At 42.3% G+C, this 23,763-nt stretch overlaps 1 protein-coding gene across 13 annotated transcripts in view; it reads left to right on the forward strand.

The window, feature by feature from the left end:
- The first annotated feature begins 2,444 nt into the window (after positions 1–2,444).
- Positions 2,445–23,763, forward strand: part of TRAF3 (TNF receptor associated factor 3) — a 65,029-nt gene continuing 43,710 nt past the window's right edge. For 5 of the 13 annotated variants that reach the window (XM_015865638.3, XM_015865646.3, XM_015865647.3 and 2 more), the window contains exons 1-4: positions 2,445–2,621; positions 3,448–3,503; positions 17,755–17,896; positions 22,929–23,074. The gene's annotated coding sequence lies outside the window, so the exon portion shown is untranslated. Of the gene's footprint in view, positions 2,622–3,100; positions 3,504–8,138; positions 8,274–13,187; positions 13,258–17,754; positions 17,897–22,928; positions 23,075–23,763 lie in introns of those variants that run through there. The other 8 variants (XM_085550587.1, XM_085550588.1, XM_015865639.3 and 5 more) reach the window with 8 other exon arrangements.

Below are 23,763 nucleotides of genomic sequence, written 5' to 3' on the forward strand. Positions count from 1 at the left end.
TTTTCCATAATGACGTGATATTCACTTGTCCCCTTTTCTCCATAGTTCTACAGACAACTGTTCCTACCCAAGGCTGTAATAGATTACCTCTGATATTACTGTGGATTCTTTTAAAATGCTGCTCTCATGTAATTTTCCGACTCACTGCCTTCTTTTACTTCTTTGAACAATTTTACTAAAATATAGAGCTACTCTGTGCCCTTTGCTGTTCTTTCTTGTTGTTCCAAGCACTGCTTGCAGCGTACCACAGCAGTATTGGCAGGCAATGCTTCAGGACCCACTGGAAACATTGGGTATGCCATGAAATCCCAAACCACATGTAGGTTGGACACCAGCAGAAACATACTGCTGTAATAATCAACTATATCCTATATAAACCTATTAGAGAGTGTCCAAAGTAAGACTATGAAGACAGGGAACTGCCGCTCTGTGACAGCGACAGGGCCTGAGGGAACAGCATGGAACTGCATCAGGGGTCTTTGGTCTCTGGTTGGATTTGAGTGGTGTGATGTGGAGCCAGGGGTTGGATTGGATGATCCTTACGGGTCCCTTCAACTTGAGATGTTCCATAATTCTATGATATCAGGATTCTTTAAAATCTTGCAACTGTGATACAGAAAAAATCCAACAATGAGGCACTTGGAATGGGAGGTATTTAATCAGATCAACACTTCAGCTACTGACACTTTTAAACATGGAAGAGCCTCTGCTTGACATCTTAAAGATAGTATAAGAATTTGTTTTCAGTCTTTTTTGGGGGGAGGGGAGGGGTGAGGAATCCATCGGTATAACTGTCAAAGCTATCAGCACTGCAATCCTATTATGTTTCTTTTTCTTCCTTTTTATACAACAGCAAAAAGAGCAGCAAGGAAGGAAATTGCAGGCATGTTTATGATGGAAACTTATTTACAGCTCTGCTGCTGGAGAGATCAGGGCTCAGCACTCAGTCCTGCCAGCCATGCCAGAGCAAAGCAATCCCGAACAAGTGACGGGAACATTTAAGACATCGCTCTTAGATTGTCTTTCCTATCACAGGTTCACAGCATCTTTGCAAAAGGCGCAGTTGTCTTGACAGCTACGCCAACCTCTTCCTGGGGACAGCAGAGAAAGGAGGGAGGGAAGGGGGGAGAGCGGAGAGGTGGGATGAGGAAGAAAAACAGCACACGAGGAGGGAATTAACAGTGCCAGCCGAGCGTCGGATTTGGGGTCTGCTGAGGACACGGCGGAGCAGGAGATGTTTGGTTCGCCGGGCAAGTTGGCGTGGGCGTCACACAGATGCGGGGGATGCGGATCGAACGGGGAGGAGGGTCAGGATGGATTTGGGGACACGGGGAGATGCTGCAAGCGGCGGCTGTGACGCTCAGCCCGTTCGTTCAGGATCACGCATCCCGCCGTTCCTCCCTAGCGATCCTCCATAAACAATGTACAAAAAGGACGGTGACCTCATCCCAGTGAAAGCGGCCAAACACGATGCGTTTCTCCGTGCTCGGTGCTGCCGGTCCCTACTCTCCCCACGTCCCGCTGCCCCACAGCACAGCACAGCACAGCACAGCACAGCACGGCACGGCACGGCACGGCACAGCACAGCACAGCTCCGGCCGAGCAGCCCGGAGCGGCCGAGCCTGTTCCGCTGCTCGCAGCCCCATTGCGGGAGTGCTCCCTGCGTTAGACACCTCAGCTGCCTGTCAAACATCTGCCCTAATCACGACATAACACGGTACAAGCGTTGCTCGATGCGGGCGTTAATTTCATCCTGCTGCCCGGGATAACGTGCTGCTAAGGGCGGCCAGCATCTCCTCCTCTCCCGGCGCAGTGCCCGGCTCTGCTCGTGGTCGGCACCCGATCGTTCTCCTGCCCGGAGCGATGGGCTCCGACTCGCGGTTCCCTTCCGCACTTTTCCAGACTCTTCTCCCCCTCCCTCCCACCCCGCGCTCGTTTTTCTTTCCTTTCTTTCTTTTTTTTTTTCCCCCCATTCTTTTTCCCCTCCCCCTTTTTTTTTATTCCCTCCCCAGCGGCGTTTTTTAAATAAAGGCGACCGCGTTCGGAGCGGCCCTTTGTGCGGATCCTCTCGCTGTGAGGAGCCCCAGCCCATCTCCATCCCCATCCCATCCCATCCCCATCCTTCCCGCGCGGCCCAACGGCCGCCTCGCACCGCCTCCATCCCTCCCGGCGGCTCCGCACCGCCCGCTGCCGGCGCCTCGGGGCGCGTCCCCGGGGCGACCACAAGCCCAGGCTGAGCCGCCCGAGCCCCCACAAGCCCCCAGCCCCGAGCAGCCCCCAGCCCCGAGCAGCCCGCCCGTGTCCCGTGGCTCGCTGCCCGCCGCTCCTTCCTCCCCCCGGGTTTTGCCCCGCGGCGTCGGGCAGCGAGTATCGGCGGCATCAGGTGCAGCCGGGTAAGGCAGGCCCGGCCCCCGGCTTGTCGCCTGCGCGCTGAGCGGCCGGTTGGGTCCCGCCCCTCGTGAGTGAGGAGGAGCGGGTTTCGCCGGGGATTTCCAGCCCGAGCGGGCGGGAGAGGAAGTGTGGGGCGGGGGGAGACGGCGCACAGCGGCAGGGACTTTCCGTCGGGCTGGCGGTCGCCTTCGCCGGGCTCCGGCTGCCGCCCGCCGCACGCTGGCTCGCAGGTAGGGGCTCGGCTCGACCCGGGGACGGGGCTCCACGCCGGAGCGGGGCTCGGGGCTCCGGGTGGGCTCCGGGTGTGCTCGGGCTTCCTCGGCTCCTCGCCGTGCCCCGGCTGTCGCCGCCCGCCCAGCCGAGGCGCTGCGGGCTGCGGGGCCGGGCGCTCCGCCTGTTGCCGGAGCCCGGCGGTGGAGCGGGCTCTGGCCGCCCGGACGCAGCCCGGCGTTCTGCAGGTGCCCCGTTTTTCTCTCGTTTATTTTCCCCTCTCCTCCTCCCCCCTCTTTCCCCGTTTCTTTCCTCCCTCCTCCCGCCGCCCCGGGAGCTGCGTGCGGCGGAGGGAGCCGCCGTCGGGCCCAGCCCGGAGCCGTGCGGGAGCGGCGCTCGCGGCGTTTGATGTGGCGTTTGAATGCAGAAGCCTCGCTCCGCTCCTGGCTCCCTCCATATGCGGTGCTGGGGGCGGGACGACGGCCTTTAAAGGGGCACTGCCGGCAGCCGCCGAGCCGCTCCGCTCCCGGTGCCGAGCGGGGCCCCCCGCGGATCCGAGCCCCGGCAGAGGGGCGGGCGGCCCCGGGCCGTGCGGGACATCCGCTGTCACCGAGCGGCTCCGGGAGGAGTTGTGCACGGAGCCACTTTTCCTCCATCTGTCCTTTCCTCTCTCTGTCTGGCGGTGCTTTATTTTTATGTTGTTTTTGGCTTTTTTTTTTTACGCCATCCGTCTCCTGCGCTGTGTTTGCAGCATCGCGTTTTGCTCGTTGAAATGAATGATCGCGTTGTAGGGTTAGGGAAAATAACGAGTGTTTTAAAAGTTTATACTGAGTCATTCCTCTGCAGATGAACCTATGACTGACTCATAATCTGAGAACTGCAGCGGCTTGTAAAATAGGAAGGTAAGGCATTTACATCTTGATTTATTTGTGTCTGATATCTGGATTACGTGTGGAGAAACAACTGAGATGGTCTGAACATTGAGAGGCGGAATGTTGCGTTCTGCCAGTCAGAGCAGTGTGTGTGTGTGACATGAAAGGCTGCGTGTGCCCCTCCGGGTGGGTCTGTACCATGCGTTAGAACGTTGTTTAATCTTTTTCTGCTTCTGTAGTAGTTAAATGTGGGAAGTTCCGATGATACAACTGGAAATTTGCAGTCTCCTTGGGTCAGGGACTTCACTCGCATGCTGACATTTATCAGAGTCCTGTGCGTTGTGATCCGTGTGCTTTTATTCTTCGGTAGAGCTGTGTGTTTTTCACTGTTGGTTTGTCCCACAGAATGCATGTAGCAATGCTGTGCACTAATCTCAACTTGCATTCATAGACCAGAACGGAGCTGGTCTATGTGTGATGTAAAGGCACGTTGGCTGGATGCAGCGCAGCGGATAAGTGGCTAAATATGAAATAGTGAAGTCTGTATTCAGAATGGGTATTGACTTGCACGGAAGCATGAATGTAAAGGATACATTGATTGTTGGAGTTATGACTAAAGAGATGATAACATAATGCATGCTTTCCTTTAAGATGCGCTATTTGACTCCAAGTCTCTATTAATGGCAATCTGTACTGAAGTGTGTATGGAGTAACATAGACATAAATGTTAATTATTATGTCTGGGGAGAGGGTTTGGATGTTAAGATGAGGTACTTGGATATTTGTACTGAATCAGAGTTCTTTGTGGCTGGGCTGGGAAACCCCTTTAATACAGCCTGATAACGGAAACACTGATGTGTCATGAGTTTGGGCATTGCAAGCAGACTGCACTGGGAGGTTATAAAAGTTGCTTCGGTACAGCATGAGAATGGTAGGTGTTTTACTGAAATCTGACATTGATTCAGAGCTTCCAACAGCAGCTTTACCTACGATGTAGAAAGGTGAAATGCATTCAGTATCAGAGCAAATTAATCTTCTCCCAAAGAGGATACAGAAGGACCAAGTCTTCGGGCTTGCCGGAGGTCTTACAATCAGGTTTGGTGATACTGGCTTTGGGAAGCGATTCTGGTGTGGGTTTATAGAATTTGATCATCATCACGTCAGCATATTTACTGTTGGTACCTTGGAAAACCGTTTAAGATGGCAGTACTTAACAGCAGTGACAAAAAAATTCTTAAAGGGGTCTCACCGGTCCGTGCTAACACAGTTTGTTTTCTAAAGCATTTAAATGTTTGCTGCATTTTGGGTCTTTAGATTGTTCTTGTCCATAATATGAAGTTGAAGTGGTAGAAGAGGAACATGTTTTTCGATACTGTATAAGTAGATGTTGCTAAAAAAGCCAGCAATCTTAATTTCTGACTTTTGCTGTTAAATCGTTGGCACGTAAATACAGCAGCAAGCAGGCAGTCAGAATTCTGAAGATAAAAAGTAAGGCAGTTTAAAAATAGGCATGACTTAAATCTAATCCAGTATTCTGAATTGGCTTTGTATGAATAGATATTAGACATCAGACTGTCTTATTCTTGCAGTATCTCAGATGATGCAACAGCTGGATTCCATTTTTTTCTTGTAATAGTGTTTCTTAATTGAAGGTGCTGAATCTTATGATGTCTGAAGACTGCTCATTACACGTTGGTTTTAGATGTCTGTGTTCTTGTGCACAGTTCCTTTAAAGAATTGCCAAGACGTAAGGTTTTTGGTTTTGTTGTTTTTTTGTTTTAATGGCTGTGGGTGGGTACTTTCTGAATATGATGCTTGTATTTAAAACCTCCTGGCATTTTTGGCCCATGGCTCAGGAACACCAAAAGTGGTAGGAGAGAGTGAAATCAGAGATTTCAAGATGTGTTATGGGGAAAAGAAGCCAAGAGAGGGAGAGTTGTGTATGTTCATGCATCAAAAGAAAGGTATGACTGTAGCATAAGGAAAAGTGCTGTAGCCATGCTAGGTTTTATTGTAATGTTTTTTTAACCTGCAGTGATGAAGTGGTGACATAGAAACCACAGCAGCAAAGGGCTGACAAAGAGAATGTAACTGGTCTCCCAGCTCTGCCTGCTGGAAACCCATTCTATAGTAAGCAGGAAAGTCTGTCTCTGCTTGTTTTGAGAAATAACACTTTTCAATTTCTCTGTCTTTAATTTTTTCATTTTCTTTTTCAGACAAGAGAAAAAGAGAAGGGATAGAGAATTCAGAGGAAAGAGATGGCAATTTGTAACGGAAGATGATTAGGTGTCTGCAGAGTAGGAAGTAGGAAGAGGTGCTCTCTTGTCTGTGCTAGTAGGAGTGAATAGAGAGACCCTCCTCCTCCCACCCCCCCCCCCCCCCCCCCCCCAGAGAGAACCTAGAAAACCAGTAAGGACAGCATTAAGTAGAAATATCAAAGAACTTAGTAAGGTAAAAAGATGATTTGATGTTGGAAATTGTGATACACATGTAGTTCTTTTGGAATTTTTTTTCCTTCCTGGAAATGTTTTCTACCCTAGCATGTTCAGCAGAATATTGTTGCCATTGTGACTTCAATTGCTACTGACTGGTGGCTTTGTAACTAGGTTAACAGGGCAAGTGTCTCTAAAATTATACATAGCAACTGGAGGTCACTAATCCTCTCCATATACCGAAAATGTTAAGCCTTTGATTTCTATCCTGTTGCTCTTCCATGCTGATTTACTCCGCATATGCAGAGTGTGATTCTAGTAGAATCCTGTGTTTCATCTAGCAGAGGGCAGCATGGGAAGAGAAGTCTCAATATGCTCAAGGATGCAGATGTTCAGTATTGTACATGTGGTGGCCTCTGTCCCTGGCTCCCCTGTTCTGTGAACTAGGTTGACATCAAGATTGATTGCTGCAAATTGTAAGCATTAGAACTGCATTGGGCATAGCAGAAATGCTTTAGGTTGGGGCATTTTATAGTTCCACTATTACTTTATATACTGTCATAAAAACCTCACTCATGAAATAGATTTATCTGCTGTATAGAGTGAACGTTCTGTAGGTTATTTACAATGATAAAATCAGCAATACTTCTCTAATATGCTATAAACTATCTGAAGTGAATACAGCCTTTCCCATACAGTATGCATAGCAAATGCCTTAGACAAACACTTTACTGAAAGAAGTCCACACAGCTCATGCAAGAGTGAGGAACTTCTCTTTTCCATGCTGCAATGATGGCTGTATGGAAGCTCATGATTACAGAAGTTCTGTACTTGGAGCATTGCTGAAGTTGTCTGAGTCTGTGTTTACTGCAGTAGTAAAGTAAAGCACCTTTTGATAAGCAAAGATACGGCATTCCAGACTTGTCTTGGTTGGGAGTCTTCACAGCTTTCTTACTCATCTAACAGGATGAGTTATTTTGATTTGGGTTGTCTTGAGAAGCATGTTGCAGGTGCGACTGTAAGATACAAACTGTCTTTCTGGTTGCTACTTTGTTCCCACAAGCTCAAGAGCCTGTGGGATAAGGAGAAAATGGTCTGTTGATACCAGTGTAAGATCTGGGAGACCTAGAGGCTGTTCCCTTGTTCCTGTAAATGTCTGTACTGTAAGTCATTCCGTGCACCCAGAGCGACGAGGACCTTTATTGCAGTGCTGTGTGGTGTGACATCATGCTGGTGTCCCAGGGGCAGAAGGGGGATTCCAAGCCAAGTTTTTTACTTCCCTGGGGAGCATTCTCATAGTCAGCCACAGGCCAGTTAAGCGTCGTGTCACTTCCTTCTCTACAGACTCTTCTGCTATGCCAGGAATAATGAGAACTCTGTGCCTGAGAAATGGAGTAAGAAGAAGCATGGTGCCCCAGTTGAGTGGTTAAGACAATTACTGAGATTAGGAAAGGTTTAGAGCCTGCTGGTGCATCTCCCACTGGTGTCATGGTTATTGTTATCTGGATTGTATTTGGACTTAATACTAAGGGACTCATGCTTAGGTGTTTCTAGTGTTAAGTAGTAGCTGGCTGGGACTTCTGAGAATACTTATCATACACTTTGTGGCTTGTGTCTGCCTGGCCTCTCTCCCCTTCTAGTTTTGCCTTTTCCTAGTCTGTAAAAATGGAAATAGTGGTACTTTCCTGCAGTCTGAGGGCATCAGAGATGATGTGCTGAGACAGAGCCTGGCAGTACAAGCATTATCCATTGATAAATGAAACAAATTGTATGAGCTGTGTGGAAGTATCCTGTTCTGTCTCTTCTGCAGGGCTGTACCATTCTGCTCCGTCAGGGTTACATGGCAGGAAATAGAACTTGCTTCACAGCTCTCGCATTGTTGAGTACAGCAAATATGCAGTGTTTTAGGAAGCTGAGAGTATACAACAATTTGTCAGAATGGTGCTTTTACTTATTCACAGCTTTCTGCTTTGGTTGTTCTAGAGCACTAACAATTATTCCTTATTCTATGGAACCAGCTTAGTCTCACAATAAATGTGCCTGAAATAACTTTTTAACAGTGAAGCCCCACTCACAAACCAGAATTTGGCAATGTGAATGAAATTCATTATGTAAGCTTGTCCATGTGCTTGAGAGAGAGATAAATAGGACAATTGTTGGAGCTTTTCATAGTGGGCATGTAGTACCTGTAAACTTTACCAGTTTACTATCCACTGTCTCTGCCTTTCCACAGAGAAGAATCATAGAGTTGCTCAGGTTGGAAAAGGCCTTAAAGATCATCAAGTCCAACTGCAACCTCACCATACTATCGTAACTCTAACAACCTCCACTAAACCATGTCCCTGAGCACCACAGAACCTTCCCAAGAGTAAGTTTCCTTGGGTGATGTCTTCTGACCATTTATTTAATGACTTCTTTAAGACTTGATTTCTGCTAACTGACTTCTCTTTCTGTATTTTATGCATTTCAGTTATTAATAAAGTACTCTTATCTGTATAAGAGACTGACCGAACAACTTGAGATGGAAGAGAAGTAGAAACAATGTAAATACTCTTAACTTCTCATGTTTCTTCCTCCTGATTCATGGAAGTGGCTTAATTTTATAGACTAACAGAATTGTTTGGGTTGGAAGGGACCTTTAAGATCATCTGGTTCCAACCCCCTGCTATAGACAGGAGCATTTCCCTCTAGACCAGGCTGCTCAGCGCCCCATCCAGCCTGGCCTTGAGTGCCTCCAGGGATGGGTCATCCATAACTTCAATGGGCAACCACTTCCAGTGCCTCACCACTCTCACAGTAACAATTTTCTTCCAAATATCTAGCCTAAATCTGCCCTCTTCCAGTTTAAAGCCATTTCCCATGTCCTGTCATTACATGCCCTTATAAAAAGGACTACTTTCAGTCAGTCCATATCTTTTGTAAGTTTAAGTTGTCAATGGATGACTTTATTGCAAGGTGTTCTCATCTCACATGAGCAAAACAACTGACTACATTTTCCCATTTGCTTTACTCCCCATTTCCATCATTTTTCTCTTGAAATAGTTATTTCCAGACTTGTATTTATTTTTGTGCTTTTGACTAATAATCTTTATCTGTAAATCAGCTTTCCTTTGACCTCTCTGTAGCTGCTTGTTTCTTTTTTCCCTCCACCCAAGATGAGTTAACAGGCTCTTCCAGGCTGCTAAAGATGGCCCTACAGTGTACCCTGCTATTGTCTGAAGTCTTCATGTCCTTAAATCTTCAGATGCTCTCTTATTATGTCCATTTTGCTGTTTTCTTTTCTGTTCAGAACAGTATCCTTGAGAAAGGAGCAGTGTCCTTTTGCATTTCAGTTCAGGAAACATGCCATTGGTAAAAATGCATTTCTCCTTACTGAGGGTGTCGATACATAATGGAAATACCAGTGGATCCTGCATTGTAGTCCTAGAAGTGGACATTGCTGCTGTGTTGCCTGTGCTGCTTGGCAGTTGTTTTAATCTATGTGATAGTAAGGTATTTTGACACCTTCTTGGAGCATGTGCAGAAGAATGCTCTTGGCAATCCCCGGGAAGGTAAAACAAGTTTATTGTTATTTGTTGTTTGTGTTCTCCATCTGCTGTTTCTTGGCACCTGGACCCATAAATTCCCCTTCTTCTCCTTTCCTTCTTACAAATTCCTGAAAGCTTCACTTTCATTTTAAAGAAGTTTGTTTAGCAATGTAACTTTGAGCATTTTACCCAATAACTTCTTAAGGGAATTTAGGGGATTTACTCTCCCACTGTTTGCCTGTGGCTTTTTAAAGAATTAAGACAAGCAAACAATTTTCTGCCCACAGTGTTCTGTATGAGGAGATCCTTCCAGAATAGGTGTAGAAGGGGTTTGGAATTATGCTATTTGTGTATTCAAAGCCAGCAGTATTTATAGGTGATGTATGATGGTGTCACCTTATAACATTATTCACTAAGAGGTTTGGTTTTTGATACAAACTCAAAGTATCAGTTGACTGTTCAGAAATGGGATAGGTCAGGTAGGCTTTGAAAGTCCTTTAAGCTGTATGTAAAAAGGTCTTCATTCCAGAGCAAGAGTGTCAGTGTGCTGAGCTAGCTGGCAAAGTATGGAGTAGTTGATACCTTGTTTGCAGTGTTGTCATGTAATAAAGGATATGAGGAAAAGGGGAAACAAAATGCAACAAGGAAGAAAGAACTTACAGCTTTCATGTGTAACTGTATGCTCTCCTGACATGTTTGTTTTCATGAGAAAATGTTGTTAATGAGACAAATAGTGGAAATTGCCAGCAGTCATCTTAGTGCAAACTTTACTTTTTGTTCATTTACGGCTCATTTCCCATAGCATATTTTGCAGCAGAAGAGCTATCTTAAAGATATGTTGGAGAGCTGGACTAGACTTTTAGCAGGTGTAGATAGTGACTTTGGTTGCTGTGGTTAAGATTCAGCAGTGTCCTTAGACTTTTTCTTTCCCTCTGTTTTGCTTTTAAGAGAGAGTTTAAACATTCCTAAGGTATTTTTAAACTATCCTTGCTTCTTCACAAATATTTTGGTTTTTGTATTTCTAACTACACTCTTATCTCCTGCTTAAACAAACTTTGTACTGTACTTAATAAATTTGCATGTAAAAATATGTGCAAAAAAAGGGCTGTCAGATTGCTGTCTGTGGAAAAATGGTTTGGCTTCTCTTGTAGATAATCACTTTTTGTAGTGTAATAAATAGGCCATGTGTTAAAGTACCAGTTGTTAACACCTCTAAAATAAAATGTTTGTCATCTTAAAGAAGGGGGAAAAAATTGGTGAGCTCTCCATTAGATGGTGCTGCTGGGATTGAAATATTTATATACCTAATGGAAGCAGACATCTACCTAGAACTGCTTTTACAACCTCCACAAATCCCCCCCGCCTCCTATTTTTATTTTTATTTTTTTAATGATTTCTATTTATTAAAATACTTTCCAAAGGCAGTGATGCTTACAAAGAATTTTTTAAATTTTATTTTTATTTTTATTTTTCAGTTTGAAATAAATGGATAAGATACTGAAAAGACAGGCTGTTTCCATGGAAAGAGGAGGCATGGAAGAAGCAAAGCTTATACTTTTTACATGGGTGATTTTGATTCCAGCAGCTGCCTCTTTTGTTGTAACATTCACTTCTTGGGGTTGGGAATTTTAATTTATCTTGGATTTCATGGGTAATTTTCTGTTTTCAAGAAAAGGAAATGAGATCCTTGATTAAATTCTTCACTTGCTTTTGAACCTTACGTAGGGCTCTGTGATTGTAAGTTGGTCTTAGTTGCCCAGAATCAAGTAGGTTCAAGTAATAAGGCAGAGGGATGGTTCTCTTTGATAGCCTTAGTCATCCATTTGGGGAAAAACTTAAATAAAATGTTACTTAAATGTTACCGATTGTGTGATAACTGGGGAAATGGACAAACTATTGTGTGAGAGAATGAGAGCTTCACCTTGAGACATTAATATTAATTTACTGTGAAGGGGGAATTAACAGAGTGGTTACATAAAGCTGTATGACTTCACATCAAATATGAACTTGCTGTTCCTCAGTTACATGATTTGGCTTTCTGTGTAAGGCCAATCCAAATGTGGAAGTGAGTCTAGAAGAAAGTAAGTTGTGCTTGGTTGTCATGAATACAGACTGGCATTGCTTTAGGATAGTGTATAGATAGGGTAATTATATTCTTGTTTTGGGGTTCTACTAGCATATTCTCAAATGTTGGCAAAATCTTGGCCTTGCTTCTCCCCTCCTGTATTTGCTGATTAGGTGGCTACCATTGTGCTTATAGGCTAAGACTTTGCAATTAGTAGGATTTATATTACCAGTATGCTTTGAAGCACTTAGATTCCAGAGCAAGGAATACCTATTATCCCTGTTTCCCAAATCAAATCAAAAGCATATCCCATAATTATGTTAATCTGAGGAGACAGTCAGGTAAGAAGGAACAAAATATTATAGTGAATTAAGAGTGTTTGTTTTTGGCAAAAAAAAAGGTACTGGGGTTCTGGAGACTGATTAAAGCAGTGTTGTAATAGATCCACTGAAAATGGATGGTGAAACTTAGTTCTACTTAAGAGAAAAACCAAAAGATAAACAATCAAACATGAAATTTGGAGTAAATGAAGCATATTATATGCACATACACCCTTCCGGAAAGGAGTGTGGATGGAACAGTGCTCTTATGTTTATTGATACGCAGGAAAGCTCTTGATAATAAATGTGGATACTTGTCTTCATTTAGCAATGACAAGGAGAGGAAAAAGCTGGTTAAGAAACAGACAAAAAAAGTAGTTTATGAAAGATTAACTTGAACTGATTAAATTCATTATTTCTAAGAAATGATGGGGGTAGAATAACAAAATAGAGAACAGCAGAATAGCTAGAATTCAGAAAACTTGTAGGAAGCCATAGGAAGCATGTGAGAAACCAAGAAGAATTCAGTAGAATTACCTTCTCTGTAGGGAAAAAGTATGAATTACTAATCTCAACTTCCTTTTGCACTGGCACGTGGCAGCAGACCTACCTGACTAAGTCAGCACACTGACCTCAGGTCCAAGAGAAAATGGAGTAAAAAAAGAGGAGTATTTGAGACATAAAACAATATCAAACTAGTGAAGGAGGTAAAAGTATGTTCTCGTTATCTTTCATATGGTTTTGAACAGTAGGAAAATATTGTTCTAGCAGTCGCTAAGAAGGGAAAAGTAAGAATAGTTGATGTTAAGAGGAATAAAGTACTGAACTTAAGATGTTCTGTTTTACAGGATGTAGTTGCCAGGATAGTGTGGAATGGATTGGAAAAGCAAGGAGGATGCCAATAGCTGTAATTATCCTCCAATACGCTGCCTAAGCACCTATTTTTTTTTATCCTGGGGTGGTTAAAATTTTCAACAGTGATTTAAAGGATTGAATAATAGAGAATGCATCTGTTACTTTTGCAGATAGATACCAAACTGAGATTGCGTGCAAGTTCTCTGGAGATCAGAATTCCAGTTCAAAACAAGCAGGTCTTGATCGGGGTGCAGTCATTGGCCTTGGGTAGCTCACTGTTCTTAAATTTTCATATAGCCTACGTTTTTCTTGCATCAGGGATGCAGCTTCAGTTTCTCTTGTTCTGCTTTCAAATACTGAATCCAATTAAAGATATCATTGAGCTTAAAATACTTGGCCTACAGCCTCATCCTAAATGAAATGCTGAAGTCTGAAGTTATGGCTAAATGCAACAAGACAGTCCTGATGCACTTGCAAGCACTGAAATGAAATGGTGTCTTTCCCCCCTCTTGTAGAACAGACCCAGAGCTGTAGTGCGCTAGAGTTGTCTTGATACCATGAATGCTGCTTGAACCACCAGCGAATGTAAGTTTTACATTGTATGAAGTTGTGAACAGTAAAAATGGAGGAGCAATGTTGTGGTTTTTCTGAATGCTATACGCATGGTAAATTCAGAAGGATCAAAAAGCATTTCGAGAACTTATAATTTATGTGTTCATGTATGGCCTGGCTACACTGGTAGAGCTTCCTGAGGCCGTATGATATTCCCTTTAAACTGGTTTTGTTTCTTTGTTCTTCTGATCTCTACTCTTCCTCCTGTAAATAGGTACATGTTTAAGAAACCCTTAATCTTTGTACTTTTGAGACACTATTCTGTGGCCCCTGATTAAGCCACCCCGTGTATTGAGATGTTCAGTGCTTGAATAAAGAGGTTAGCATATAATGGCTGTAATTAGTACAGAAGAGTTCAGCTCCTATTGTTCTAGGCTAATGCTGGATATTCATCTGTTTTCAATAGCTGGAATGAGATGATGTGGTGACTGGGTTATTCTTTGTGCAGTTGCTGGGAACGGTCAGTGCTCTGTGACAGTATTACAGCTTTGCCATGGTCCTGGAAGAATGAGTTAGAGAAGATGGTCTGAGTTAACTAACTTTAGAAAAACAGGAGGGATGAGAATTGAAACTGGGCTGATGACTTCTCAGTTCTATGTCAATCGGTAAAACTAACCTGTCAGTATTGAACATAGCAAAAATGTGTAGGGAAAGTAAGTATGGGATTGTTACACATCTTTAATCAGTTGCTGTTGCCTGCAGTTTGCCCAAACATAACAGTTTCTGGTCCGTACTCTTGACTTGGAAGCAGTTGGACTGTAGGTGTAAAGTCTGAATAGTGAATACGTTTGTAGTGAACTCTGAGCTGTTTTTAAATAGTGATATGATAGAATTATAGAACAATTTGGGTTGGAAGAGACCTTTACGATCGTCTGGTTCCAACCCCTGTGCTATAAGCAGGGATACCACCCACTAGACCAGGTTGCTCAAGGCCCCATCCAGCCTGGATTTGCACATGTCCAGGGAGAGGGTATTCACAACCACTCTGGTCAACCTGTTTCACTGTCTCACCACCTTCACAGTAAATAATTTCTTTCCAATATCTAGGCTGTATCTACTCTCTTCCTGTTTAAAGCTGTTTTCCTTTGTCCTGTCACTACACGCCCTTATAAAAAGTCCCTCACCAGCTTTCCTATAGGCCCCCTTCTGGTACTGGAAGTCTGCTGTAAGATCCTCCTAGAGCCTTTCTTCTTCAGGTTGAAAAACCCCGACTCTCTCAGCGTGTCCCTGCACAAGGGGATGTGCTCCAGCCCTCTAGTCATCTTCATGGCCCTCCTCTGGGCCTGCTCCAACAGCTCCATGTCTTTCTTGTGTTGGGGGCCCCAGAACTGGACACAGTAGTCCAGGTGGATATCTCACAGTGGTCCAGTCCATATCTCCATTGACCTGCTGGTCATGCTTCTCTTGATACAACCCAGGAGACTGTTGGTTTTCCAGGCTGTAAGCTCACATTGCCTCATGTTGAGTCTTTCAACCAGCACCCCCAAATCCTTCTCCTTAGAGCTGCTCTCAAGCCGTTCTCTGCACAGCCTGTATTTGTGCTTGGGATTGCCCCTACCCAAATGCAGGACCTTGAACTTGGTGAGGTTGGTGTGAACCCAACTCTAGAGCCTGTCCAGGTCCTGGATGGCATCCCTTCCCTCTAGTGTGTCACCTGCACCACTCAGCTTGGTGTCATCAACCAAGGAGGGGAGGTGCAGTGTACAGTGGAAGGACAGAGGTCTCAGTTGCAGAAAAAAAAGGAGTCTTCTAGTTGTGTGGTGACATTCTGTTTGTCTTCATCTGCTCCTTTCTTCCTTTCACTGTAGGATTACACTATGGGCTGGCATACATCTGTTTGCTGCTGCTGCAAGAAGTTCTTTTTTTCTTTTTATGCATCCTTTGTATCTTGTCTGGTTTGCTGGTACTGCTTTCTCTTTTTTTTCCCTGTCATGGTGCAGTTTGTATTACTGCACTGAGGCCCTTCCCTGAAGCAAGTGGAAATACGTTATTTGACAAGACCTACTGAAATCTCTGTAGCATTGTACTCCTATCTGAATGAAGGAAAGGTGCTTTCATGGCATGACCCTTGCTTATGGCAGTGGCTCAAAGGTTTCTGATCTTTTTAGGACCATTTTTCAAAGGAATGGATTAAACTTGCTCCTGTATGACTTCTGATTGCATAATGCACTAGGAAGAGCTGTGCTTATACTTAAAATTTGACGAGCATCAACTGCCTTTAGGTGGAAAACCTAAGGCAAACCACAAAACCAATATTGTTCTGGTTGTGGTTTTTTGATAAGGCATACAGGGAGTGCAGCCTGCTAGTTCATGGAAGGGGAGGATTGGTATTCACTTTGCGGATAAAATTGTTGAAGCCAGTAGAAAATACTATGCTGTTCAGACCAATAGGAAGGCTGGGCGCAGGGTGAAAAGTGTTCAGTTTTCCTGGAGAATGTAAAAAGCTGTGCTGGTTTCTGGAGAAGCTGCTAGCAACTATTTTTTTTTGTTTGGGGCAGTTCATTGTGTTGGCCACTACAACTCGGTTGTGTTGTATTTTACCTAGGTAATGCAGGTACATTACTTGTCTTGGGCTGTATGTTCCAAGCACAGATAAACGTGTGGGTTTCACACGTTTTATCAAAAATAGGCTTTTTGATTTCATAGACTCATAGGATGAACAGTTTGGGTTGGAAGGGATCCTAAAGATCATCTAGTTCCAGCCCCAGTGCTGTGGCAGGGTTGTCATTCACTGGATTAGACTGCTTAGGGCCCCATCCTGCCTGGCCTTGAACACCTCCAGGAATGGGGCATATACAGTTTCTCTGGGCAAACTGTTTCTGTTCCTCATTACTCTGAGTAAGAAAACTTTTTCCTAATATCTTACCTAAATCTTTCCCCTTCTAGTTTAAAACCATTCCTCTCTGCTCTATCCCTATATGCCCATGTTAAGAATTGATCTCTCTCCATCTTATAAGTTCTCCTCAAGTGCTGGAAGGTCACAGTGAGGTCTTCCTGGAGTCTTCTCTTCTCTGAACTGAACAAGCCCAGATCCCTCAGACTTTACAGGGGAGGTGCTCCAGCCCCTTTGATCATCTTCATGACCCTCCTCTGGATTTGCTCCAGCAGTTCTATGTCTGTCTTGTGCCAGGGGCCCCAGGAGGGCAGAGAAGAGGGGGGGGTCTTTCCCTCTGAATGGAAAATGGCAATGGAAAAATGAAGTCTTCTGGGAGTTGTAGTTCTTTCTTCTCTTCTGAAACCAAGAGACCGGAAACACTGACAATCCATGGAACTGCAGCATTCACTCTTTTATTTCCAGTGCACTGCATGATGGTATGATGTGGAGTACCGATACAAAACCATGACAGGGCAGTTATGCTCACCTTGGCCTTTCTTTTCTAACCAACATACCTGTAGAATCCCTTATTTTTCACATCCCTTGCGAAGTGTAGTTCCATCTTTTCTCAGCTTTCCTGTTCTACGTGTCTGGACAGCATTCCTGTGCTCTTCCCACAGTGCCAGTTGTATTTCGGTATTAAAACAAATGTGGTCTTAATGTTTTTGGGATGTTACATAGTTAGATTTGATTAATGTTTGATTTTTGTAATCTAAAATACCCTACAATTCAAATTCTAATATTTTTGCAACTAAAATCCACAATATAAATTAAAAATATGCTGTAGTTGTGCTGGAGTATGACTTCATCGGTAAAAGAAGGCAAGGAAATCTTTCAGTTTGTTACTGACTGACTGTAGTGACTGTTGGCTCTCTTGTTGGCTTAAATTTCCCAGTAAAGTGAACATGGAAGAATTAAGATTGTATCGTGCCTTCTTGTAAATCCATTCTTATTGTTTCACAAATAATCATTTTTTTTTAACAAGAATTAATTGGTAGCTTAAACTACATTTAGTTCTCAGTATTGCAACTCAGATATGGCCTTGGTATGCTGGCCAATGGGTTTTAATACTTTTTGATGTTGGTATTAAATATACCTTTGCTTTTAGTCTTCGTATTTCCTCTCTGTTTCATCTGAGTGTGAATGTTTCCTATGCTGAATAGGTTCAAGTACAGTAGCTAGTAAAATTAGATCTGTGTTGAGAAATGGAGCATGCATCTCAGATAGATAGTTTCTTTTCTTGGTTTTGGTTCAGGTTAACAGAAGTATCTTTACATCTGCAGTTTCTGGAAATTTAAGAACACTGTGAACCTCTGGCCAATAAAAATTTTCCCATTATGTAAAACATTCTTGCAGATCAGCTTGACTCACTCCATGGTGACAGTGGTGACTTCCTCCATGAAGTAAATACATTTTTGCAATGAATTTTCTAGTCAACTAATAAATCTCAGTGTAGCCTTTTGAGTTGATGTAGTTTGTACAATTTCATTCAACTTTAACATACTATTTCTCCTTTATGCCTTCAAGCTTGAGAGAATTGTTTCTGTATATTAAAAGAAGACACTTGAAACCAACTTTACTTGTTTGTTTCCCAGCAGGAAAGCCTGAGTGCTTAGGCTTTAACTGAATCAAGACCAGCTCTCAGCAGCAGGAGACAATATATTAATCCATTGGAAGTACACGCTGCAGTCTTGAGTATCACTGTGTTTGTGCTGTGAATTTTTTTCATGTAAACAGGTAGGTTGTGATTTCTTTCTTTTTTTTTTTTGCTATGTGCATTGTTTTTGTAATTTTAGAAACCTTGTTTCAGTTGTGTGAGGGTTGTATTCTTTTTTTTTGTTTGTTTTGTTTTAGGAGGGGGGGTAGTGGTTCAATTCCTGTAATTGTGTGAAACTGTAAAGTACCTTATTCTCCTTTATGTTTTCACATCTCGAAGTTGATGGTATTAATTTTACAAATCACCTTCAGTGCTTGAACTTGCTTTCTGGTGTGATACCACAAATCTCAAGCAAGATTCTCTCGTTTCTGTAAGCCAGCCCTCTTGTAGCACTGCTCTTCTTTTGTGTCTTCCACACAATCTGGGTGAACTATTTAGCAAGTTCTTCTGCACTGTCTGCCTGGTGGAGATACAATGCCTGACAGTTATATGGAGGTTTCTTTGTTAATAAATTTTTGGTGCATTTAATCAATTTTATTCTATGTGCAACCAAGGTAAGCATTATTATCACTATTTCATTGAATGTCAGTGGGAGAATTGATTTCTTGGAAATAACTTAGAAATACATTGAGTGTTAGCCCCTTTCTTAGTCAAGAGGGAGAAATATTTTAGAATGGTAGATGAAATATTTTTGAGGTTCTCCTTTCCTTCCTTGTTGCACTTTGTTTTTTCTGGAGTTTGGAAAGAAAATACACTTCTACAAAAAGCTGCCTTTGGTTTTAACTGAAAAATAAGTTAGGACAAGGAAAAGTGAAACAGATGCTCCTTTTAACTTGTGACAAGAATACAGAACATTCTTGAGTTCTCTGGGTGAGCAGTAGGGGTCGTGTCCTCAGAGAGCAGCAGCAGATGATACTCTGAGACTATAGAACATGAGATTCTGTGTCCTGTTCCTCAGAGCAGGTGCAGCTTTATAAAGCTGGAAGCTAGAGAAGTTCTTTCAAAACTTTGTGTGGAAAAGGAGTACATCTGAAGGTGGGGTTTTTTTTGGTTTTTTTTTTGGTTTTTTTTTCCTTGCTACAGTTCTTTTAAACATTATGTCAGAACGTTCCAAATACCAAAAACTCTGGGAATCCTGAACGATAGATTGGTCAAGCAGAATTGCTACTTTTCTGTAACAATTTCTTCCTTGGCCCTAGTTTGTATTGTAATGGTAGGTGGGTTGTTTTGTTTTGTTTTTTTCTCATAAGGAGTGCTATGTGCATCCTTGATAAGTTACACACTATCCTTGATAGGATATCCTTGATAGAATGCACAAACAAGGAGACAACTCAACCTCACATGTCTGTCTTGAAGGGATTCTCAGTGTTCTAAAGCAATATGACTTAAAAAGTGTCATTAAGATGCTGCTTCTAGACTAAACGCAGAAACTGAAAGCTACTTAAAAGATCTTATTTTACCATTTATGTTCTGTTTTTATGGGGCAAGTGATATTTCTGGTCCTCCTTTCCCCAGCTTTACTAAGATTTTCTTGTTGTTGTTCCTTAATTCTAGTTATTTTTTTTCACATTTGGCAATTCCCAATTTCAGACTGAAGCTGTATTATTCAAAGTAATACACGTACAAGTACGTGAAGAGATGGGAACTTGAAAGGGTGTCCAGGTGAGGAGAGAGAAAGAAGGCATTACACCTTCTTCTTCAGTGAAGGTGAACAGAAAAGTACAGAAGTGCTCTAAGTCACGTAGAAAGTCTGTACTTGTTAGTTCTTCTCATACTTTAATTTTTTACCCCTATTTGAAAGCCACCAAGCGTTTCACTTTCCATATCTGTTGTTATATATTTTTAATGTGGTACTTGATGTTGAGCGTACAAACCAAGGAAGAGGTTCTAAACTGAAGATGACCTTTGGCATTGAATAAATTCTTAACAATAGCTGCAAGATGAAGTAACTAAAACTGTATGGGACCTGTGCCATGCTAGAGAAGAAAGAAAACAAAACAAAAGAAAACACAAGTTGTAAGGTTGCTATTTCAGTGCCTGGAAACTCAGGAGCCCCTGTGAAGAGTAAGCAAAGGACTTCTATGCATGACTGTGGGAAAGCAATCTTTCTCCTGTCTGTGGGTGAGGGAGTGGGTAGTAGATGTGTTGATGATATCTGTGAAGCTGTACCTGTGTTGCGTATTACCTTTTCTCTAAAAGGTCAGTGAAAGTGTAGTTGAAGCATGCCAGTAAAACAGGCAATGTTTTTTCACTACTGGAAGCTGGAAGCCTAAAGGACTCATGCACATGAAATTTATTTCCAATGTCCTTCCTGCTTTTCTCCAAGTAATGTGTTCTGAATACTGGCTCTTGCACCTTCTCCTGGAGCTGCAGCAGGAGGTCTGGAAGTGAGGTACAGGTTGCTGAAGGGCTGCTGAAGGTTGCTGTTCAGCAAAATAAAATAAATTTATTGTATGAATGAAAAATAGATTGAGAGAAATGCTGGACTACAAAGGGAAAAACAGTAGAGAAAACCCTAGACATCCCACCAAACTGCAGTTTATTCCCTTAGACCCACATCTGATGTGGCAGGAGATGATCAAAACAAACTATACTGTAACTTTTTGCTTCTTTTCTGGGCTCCATCAGTCCTTCCCTGCCTGCGTTTTGTGTAGCCATTGGAAAGACTGCAGTGCAGTAATTGGCAAGAATTACTAGGAAGGAAAATCAGGCTCTCTTTTACTGAGATCTGTGTTTAGTAGCAGAAGGTAATGAATGGATGCCTTTCAGTTCCTGATTCAGAGAATCAGTGGCTGCTTGCAGAGGAGGGCATGGTTCAGTATTAAGTGTCCCTGGTGCTGGCGTGTCATGGCAGAAAGCCAGTAAGTTTAGTGGTGCAGTGGTTAGTTTGTTCTTTGATATGAAATACTTGCAACTTCTGCCTAATACTTTGTATTTAATCCTTTGTGCTTAGACCCTGGAGAGTGTAAGGTAAGATACTTTTGTTGCCTGACGTTTAAAGGATAAGGGAAGAAATTTGTGAGTGGTGTAGTGTGCAACAATAACTGCATTCTGTTGGAGAGGAGAAGTTTTTATTATCTTCTTAATTGCTTGCAACACATGGAAGCTCATTGTAATAAAGTCTGTGGATCGTCTAGTTTACTCAAATTGACAGACAGATTCTGTACTTCATAGGCATTAAAAGATTATTTTGTCAGTTCTAACTCTGATTTTCCAGTGTAACAATTGAAATTTCTTTTCAAGAACGGTGTTCTTGGAATGTTTGTTCTTCTAAGTTTATCATAAGGGCTGGAAACCAATCCTTTCTCTGTCTTATTCCTGTCTCTGGATGTTTTTTGGTGTCAGAGATTTAAGGATATAGCTCCATCAGAAGGCTGCAACTTAGGCGTGGAGCATTCAGAACTCATTCAGTAAGAATGAAAATGTGGAGGACCCTAAATACTTTGTGAATTGGAAGGAATTGTGTGTAGGAAGACCAGAGGGGCTGAGGGCTCAAACCTCCCTACACTAAATTAAGCTATATAACTGGGCATGTATATGGCACAGTGATGAGGATAATCATAATCCATGTCTAAATTCTGGATAGGAGTTTAAAAGAGCTTCGGAATTTGTAATTTGTTGAATTATTATATTGAAATTCAGTGTTGAAATTTGTGTCAGCTACTAGCAATATGGGGCTCATTGGGAGTTAATACACTATTTTAGTGGGGAAAGTATTGTACAGATGCAGATCTCCTTTTCATGTGAGTAATAGTTTGTTTCTGTACATCTTAGTGTTGGGCTGTTTTTCCAGTTCCCTTTCTAGAAGCAGACTGAGTTTTCATTGGTCAGCGTGTTGTTTCTTTCTCCTAGAGTCTGCAGCCATTCATTACCCTTGGTTAGTAGGATTGTGGTCTGCACTATTAGAAGTGTAGCCCTGCCTTTTTAGCTCCTGAGGGACAGAGGTGAACTGAAACATGTGATAAAGATCAAAAAGGACCTATTTAATAGCTCTGAAAATCTGTGGCATTTCTAAATAACATCTTGGTCTCATGTTACACAGTTACTGTAGACATGATTAGGAGAATGAAAGCCTCACACACATTCATTGGCAGATCTGTAATTCTGTGACTGTCTTCATTTCCATAAACAGTTCAATGTAACTGCTGAGGTTCATCCATCTTAGAAGCATTTTGTGCAGGATGACAGCTGGGAGTACCCAGCCAAACTGGGCCCTTGGTGTCATCTGGGAGCATCATTGCACTGACACTACAGGATAGCTGGTCACGTTTGTCAGACTTTTCTAACACTCTTAGGCTCTGTGGTACATGGCTGCAAACTTCATTGGCAAGAGCTGAGAAACTAAACGTATTGCAAAAATGTGGTTTTACTGCGTGCATTGTATATGGTCAAATGAATTTTCTACAACGTGGTCACAAAGTGTTGTCCTTGAAATGTAAATATGAGAACTCTGTGGAGTTGGTTTATTGTTTGCCTGAGTGGTGGTGTGGCACTTGTTGTGTTTGAACTTGACTGTCACCTTTTAGAAATGTACACAGACAGAAATTGATGGAATCTTCCATTAATGATGCTTTCAGAGTCTTCTCTATGCCCGTTAAAACATTAAGTTCAAGAAACTTTCCCCAACATATGTTACTTTCTTCTAACTGTGTATTTGAATATTGTCTCAGGGTTAGAGCTTTTTGAAGAAACTCTGCAGAACACTCGGTTACTTCTTCAGAATTGGAGTAATGTTTCCAAATAGACTTTAACAGCCTTAAGAAAGGCATTTTGCTGCCATGTAGAGTTCTTTAGTCTGTGATGGCAACTAATGTATCTGAGTGGAGAAGTTTTGTATGAAGGCAGAAAACACTGACCATAACTTTCACTTTGTGGAGGCCCTGCTATATAATGTTTCATCAAAAAGTACTCTGTGAGTGATAATGGAGAGGCAAACAGCAGTTTGAAAATCCTGTGTTTGTATGTTACCTGTACTATTCTGCAATATATTAAAATTTGCTATTAAAAGATAGTTTGATACTCAGTTTCATTAGACTAAATTTATCAATGCTGAAAAACGTGTATGTGGTTTTTTGAATGAAGGTGACATAACTTCAACTTTTCTTTCTCTAGGGTGAAGAAGGTGAAGAAAAAACCGATTAGACAAAGTTCTTTTCATCAAGAATTAGGAGAACCCTTACAGACCATTGAGAAAGTGCTTTTTTCTCCTTCCTTCTCAAGCTACAGATCAAATGAGATTCAAATAAAGCAAAGGAAATGTAAGCAATCAAAAAGCCTGTTCTGAACTTGGGGGAAGGGAGGGATGTCAGTCTATAAAGAAAAGGTGGATAGAAATTCTATCAAAAATCTGTCACAAAAACTTTGGATATTAAAAGCATTCAAAACTAGCAGATCACTTTTTAATGTGGTAATCTCTTCAGTTGTCTTTCAAGGAGAACTTTATGTGAGGAGTATATAATTTCCTGACCAATGCACAATTTACCTTTGTTTATAAACATGTTCTTACAGAGAACATGTACTAAAGAGCAGATTCTGAGAAAGTAGATAGTATTTATGGAATCATCTGTTTGGAGACTCACTTCTAATGTTCTGATGCTTATGATTCAGTCAGGGTTGTTGCTTAACACTGTCTTCACATCTGTGTCAAATTCTTTCTTGATGCATTTGGTTTTTAATCTAACCTCTTTTGGCTGCTAGGATAAAAACCCTGTTTGCCAGCTTAAGAATTTGATAATATTGGATACGTGGTAGATATTCTCCTAAGAACATTCTTCCTGAGCAGTCTTTTCACTGGATTGACATAGGTGGTTTGGCTTGTTGACTACTTTTCTGCTTATGTGTTGTCTCAAACTTCATTGGAAATCATCTCCTTTTTGCCTTGCTTTTTATTTCAGCATCTGGTCATACACAAATTTCTTCCTCTTGGGCACCAAAAATGCAATAGAAC

Source organism: Coturnix japonica, chromosome 5 (genome assembly GCF_054131305.1).
Source record: "Coturnix japonica strain WE chromosome 5, WE-NBRP24, whole genome shotgun sequence".
In the NCBI taxonomy this organism is placed as follows: domain Eukaryota; kingdom Metazoa; phylum Chordata; class Aves; order Galliformes; family Phasianidae; genus Coturnix; species Coturnix japonica.